The following is a 5799-nucleotide window of genomic DNA, read 5'->3' on the forward strand; positions in this document are numbered from 1 at the left end:
TGATCTCATTCTTTTTTAGGGCTGCATAGTATTCCATGGTGTGTATGTACCACATTTTCTTTATCCAGTCCACCATTGATGCGCATTTAGTTTGATTCCATGTCTTTGCTACTGTGAGTTGTGCTGCAGTGAACATACGTGGGCGTGTTTGTTTATAAGTGAGCGATTTACATTGTTTTTGTTACATACTCAGTCATGGGATTGCTGGTGTGAATGGCATTTGTGGAATTACCACATTGTTTTCCACAATGGTTGAACTAATTTACACTCCCACTAACAGTGCATAAGCATTCCTTTTGCTCTGCAACTTCTCCAGCATCTTTTAATTTTTGACCTTTTAATAGCAGCCATTCTGACTGGTGTTAAGATGGTATCTCACTGTATTTTTTTTTTTTTTAGAGACAGAGTCTGGCTCTGTCACCCAGGCTGGAGTGCAGTGGCATGATCTCAGCTCTCTGCAGCCTGCGCCTCCCGGGCACAAACGATTCTGCTGGGATTAGAGGTGTGCGCCACCATAACCAGCTAATTTTTGTATTTTTAGTAGAGATGGGGTTTCACCATGTTTACCAGGCTGATCTTGAACTCCTGACCTCAAGTGATCCACCTGCCTCGGCCTCCTAAAGTACTAGGATTACAGGCATGAGCCACCACACCTGGCCTCGTTGTGTTTTGTTTTGTTTGAGATGGAGTCTCACTTTATCACCCAGGCTGGATTGCAGTGGCACAATCTTGGCTCACTGTAACCTCTCCCTCCCAGGTTCAAGTGATTCTCCTGCCTCAGTCTTCTGGGTAGCTGGCACCATAGGTGCCCCACCTTGCCTGGCTAATTTTTGTAATTTTAGTAGAGACGGGGTTTCACCATGTTGGCCAGGCTGGTCTCAAACTCCAGACCTCAAGTGATCCACCCACTTTGGCCTCCCAAAGTGCTGGGATTGCAGGTGTGAGCCACCGTGCCCGTCCTCATTGTGATTTTCATCTGCATTTCTCTAATGATCAGTGATGTTGAGCTTTTTTTTTTCTTGGTATGGAGTCTTGCTCTATCGCCCAGGCTGGAGTGCAGTGGCGTGATCTCGGCTCACTGCAAGCTCCGCCTCCCGGGTTCATGCCATTCTCCTGCCTGAGTAGCTGGGACTACAGGTGCCCACCACCACGCCCGGCTAATTTTTTTGTATTTTTAGTAGAGATGGGGTTTCACTGTGTTAGCCTGGATGGTCTCGATCTCCTGACCCCGTGATCCACCCACCTCGACCTGCCAAAGTGCCTGGATTACAGGCGTGAGCCACTGCACCCGGCTGAACTTTTTTTCATATGCCTGTTAGCCATATGTATGTCTTCTTGTGAAAAGTGTCTGTTCATGTCCTTTGCCCACTTTTTAATGGTTTTTTTTTTTTTTTCTTGTAAATGTGTGTATGTTCCTTACAGATGCTGGATATTACGCCTGTGTCAGACGCATATTTTGCAAAAATTTTCTCCCATTCTATGGGTCATCTGTTTACTCTGTGGATAGTTTCTTTTGCTGTGCAAAAGCTCCTCAGTTTAGTTCTCATTTGTCAATTTTTGCCTTTCTTGTGATTGCTTTTGGTGTCTTTGTCATGAAATCTTTGCCCGTTCCCATGTCTAGAATGGTATTGCCTAGGTCTGGGCAAAGATTGGAGAAAAATTATGGAGAAGTCCTTAAAAGTACAGGCAACAAAGTGAAGTGAGATAAATGGGATTACATCAAATCAAAAAGCTTCTGCGCAGCAAAGGAAACTATCAACAGAGTGAAGAGGCAGTCTACGGAATGGGAGAAAATAGTTGCCATCTACGCATCGGGTAGGGGAATTTAAGGAACTCAAACAAGTGAACAGAAAAAGTTAGATTTTAAAATGGACAAATGAGTTGAGTAGTCATCTCAAAAGAAGACACACAGCTGACCAACAGGTATATGAAAAAATGATCAGCATCATTAAATTAGGGAAATGCAAATCAAAACCCCAATGAGATATGTTCTTACCCAAGTTAGAATAGCTGTGATCAAAAAGACAAAACATAAATGCCCGTGAGTATGTGGGAAAGAGAAACTCTTACACAATGTAGGAATGTAAATTAGTACTGCCACTGTGGAGAACAGTATAAAGGTTCCTCAAAAAACCACAAATAGAACTACCGTATGATCCAGCAATCGTACGGCTGGGGATACATCCAAAGTAAAGGAAATCAGTATGTTGAAGAGATAGCTGCACTCCTATATTTATTGTAACACTCAATAGCCATGATATGGAATCCACCTGAGTATCCACCTGCAGATGAGTGGATGAAGAAAGTGTTTTCTATATACACAAGAGAATACTATTTGGCCACCAAAAAGAATGAAATTCTGTCTTTCGTGGCAGCATGGATGAGCTTGGAGGAGATGACGTTAAGTGAAATAAGCCAGGCACAGAAAGATAAATATTGCACGTTCCCACTCATACGTGGATGCGAAAAGAGTTGATCTTCTAGAAGGAGAGAGTAGAATAGTAGTTACGAGAGGCAAGGAAGGATGGGGAGAGGGCTAGCCAAAGGTTGGCTAGTGGATACAAAAATATGGCTAGATAGGACGAATAAGTTCTAGGGTCCTAGAGCAGTATGGAACGACTGTAATTTACAATTTATTATGTTTTTCAAATAGCTAGAAGAGTGGAGTTTGAATGTTTGCAACACAAACAAGTGTTTGAGATAGATATGCTAATTACCCTGATTTTTACACATTACACATTGTATACATATATGTTGTATACACATATTTGTACAGATTACAGACTGTATACATTGTACATAGTATACATTGTAGACATATATTTATATGTATATACAGTGCACAAAATGTATTCTCTATATGCATACACTGCATAATGTATGCAAACATTTGTATATAGTACGTATTATATACATATATGGAAATATAACACTGTTCTCCATAGATATGTACCATTATTATATGTCAGTTTAAAAATAATAAAAGCAGCTGGGCTTGGTGGCTCATGCCTATAATTCCAGTAGTTTGGGAGGCCCAGACAGGAGGATCGCTTGAGGCCAGGAGTTCAAGACCAGCCTGGGCAACGTAGGAGAACCCGATCTTTACAAAAAACAAACAAAAGAGTTGGGCATATTCTGGTATACCTGTACTCCCAGCCACTTGGGAGGCTTACATGGGAGGATCGCCTGAGCCGGGGAGGTCAAGGCTGCAGTGGTAGAAGTCCAGATTCCCTAAAAGTTGAAATAAAAACATCTGTATTTTCAGATTCCTGACAGGTAACCACAAACTTTCTCTTTAAGTATATAATCTCTATGAAATACTGAATACTGGGTTATTTAATAGAACTGTCATAATGACCACAGGTTAACCCTTCTAAGCAAAATAGATTATTTTGGCCTTGAAATGGTCTTTCTCTTATTAATGTGCTAGAATGTATTCATTCACTCACTGGATGAATACTTGAAGGGCACCCTCCTTGTGCCAGGAAGTACTACTCAAGGCACAGGGTGTACAGCACTACTCAAAACAGACAGCGGCTCCTGGTCGCATGGAACTTGCATTCTAGCTGGAGAGGCAGGCAGTTAACACATTAGTAAGTCCTATTGATGAGAGAGCTCTGGAAATTCCTCCTTCCCCAGCCTGGAGGTGTGGGCCACAGAATCTGCTAAGGTCTGAAGATAGGGCAGGAGAGCAGAGGTAATGACTGCAGCATTCTGGGCCTTGCAGTGAGAACAAGACAGTGACCATGCAGTTGCGAAAGTGGCTGGAGAACGGAAAGAGATGCCCCCTTGTAAAGCATGATGCTCAGAGCCTGCCAAATGCCGAAGACTGGGGACAGCAGAAAAAATGAGGCAGTTGCTCTGCGCCCCTGGATCTCAACTTCTGCTAAAGGCAGTGTTATGGTCTTGCCTTTAGAAGTATAAAAGCCTTTGGAAACCAATTCTTTTCTCTCTCTCTCTCTCTGTCTCTCTGTCTCTGTCTCTGTCTCTGTCTCTGTCTCTCTCTCTCTCTCTCTCTCTCTCTCTCTCTCTCTCTCTCAGGCTGGAGTGCAGTGGCATGATCTCTGGTCACTGCAACCTCCGCCTCCCAGGTTCAAGTGATTCTTGTGCCTCAGCCTCCCAAGTAGCTGGGACTACAGGTGCATGTAATCACATATCACATGTGGCTAATTTTTATATTTTTAGTGGAGATGGGTTTTGCCATGTTGGCCAGGCTGGTCTTGAACTCCTGGCCTCAAGTCATCTGCCTGCCTCAGCCTCCCAAAGTGCTGGGATTACAGGCATGAGCCACCCACTGTGCCTGGCCAGCCCTTGGGAACCAATTCTAATTAAAGCTACAACAAAGCTGTAATTCATCTAAACTATTAACTCAGCCCCTGATAACAGAAGAGGCCACTAGACGGTCAAGAGAGAAAACAGTCAATATAGTCAGACCCATGGATGGTCCATATTTACCTAGAAAGGCTAGAAATAGTAGACATATAGAGTACCTTTTATTATTATTGCTATTTTTATGTACTTATCTTTAAATCTCTTGAAAAGTCTATAGTAGCATTGTTCCTAAAGATCAGTCTTTCAGGTAAAAGTGGCCTTTAGTATGCAGTGAACCTTTATTGATATGTTTTTCATAACTTCTGTTACTTCTGGGGAACGTTGCTTTCTTTCTTTCCCATTGTCAACATTTTGGGTCTCCAATACTGTGTTCCAGAAGCAGCATTATTTAAGGGCCTTCGCTGAGCACACTTGGGCTGTTTGATCCTGGATACTCGTTAATAATAGAGGTTTGGTCGGGCGCGGTGGCTCATGCCTGTAATCCCAGCACTATGGGAGGCTGAGGCAGGTGGATCATGAGGTCGGGAGATCAAGACCATCCTGGCTAACACGGTGAAACCCTGTCTCTACTAAAAATACAAAAAATTAGCCAGGCATGGTGGTGGGCGCCTGTAGTCCCAGCTACTCGGGAGGATGAGGCAGGAGAATGGCATGAGCCCAGGAAGCGGAGCTTGCAGTAAGCCGAGATCACGCCACTGCACTCCAGCCTGGGCGACAGAGTGAGACTCCATTTCAAAAAAACTTAATAATTAAGAGGCTTAATTATTGGGATATTACCTTTTTATTGTAAAATATACATAATCTCCAGTTTCCCATGTTAACTCCTTTTCAGGGCACAGTTCCCCGGCACTAAGTACATTCACACCGTCGTGCAGCCGTCAGCACCGTCCGCCTCCAGAACTCAGCTTCCCCAGCTGAAACTCCGTCCCCATGAAACAACCTCCCCACTCCCCCTCCTCCTGGTAACCACCGTTCTCCTCTCTCTCTCTAGGATTTTGACTTCTCTGGGGACCTCACATGAGTGGAATCACACAGGATTTGTCCTTTCATGTCTGGCTTATTTCACTGAGCATAGCGTTGTCAAGGTTCATCCATCTCAGTGAATTCTTTTTATTTATTTATTTATTTATTTATAGAGATGGAATCTTGCTATGTTGCCCAGGCTGATCTCAAACTGCTGGCCTCAAGCTATCCATCCTCCTACTCTGGCCTCCCGAATTGTGGGGATTACAGGCATGAGCCACTGCAGCCAGCAGTGAACTCTTCTTTTTTTTTTTCTTTTTGATTTTATTACTTTTTTTTTTTTTTTTGGAGACAGAGTTTTGCTCTTGTTGCCCAGGCTGGAATGCAATGGCATGATCTCGGCTCACCACAACCTCCACCTCCCGGGTTCAAGTGATTCTTCTGCCTCAGCCTCCCAAGTAGCTGGGATTGCAGGTGTGCGCCACCACACCTGTCTAATTTAGG

General features: G+C 43.7%; 1 protein-coding gene across 1 annotated transcript in view; it reads left to right on the plus strand.

Annotated features, from left to right (window-relative positions):
• RNF213 (ring finger protein 213) overlaps positions 1 to 5799 on the plus strand; it is a 168533-nt gene that overhangs the window by 49855 nt on the left and 112879 nt on the right. The window lies entirely within an intron of this gene.

The sequence above is a fragment of the Mandrillus leucophaeus genome, unplaced genomic scaffold, assembly GCF_000951045.1.
Source record: "Mandrillus leucophaeus isolate KB7577 unplaced genomic scaffold, Mleu.le_1.0 Scaffold1, whole genome shotgun sequence".
In the NCBI taxonomy this organism is placed as follows: Eukaryota; Metazoa; Chordata; class Mammalia; order Primates; family Cercopithecidae; genus Mandrillus; species Mandrillus leucophaeus.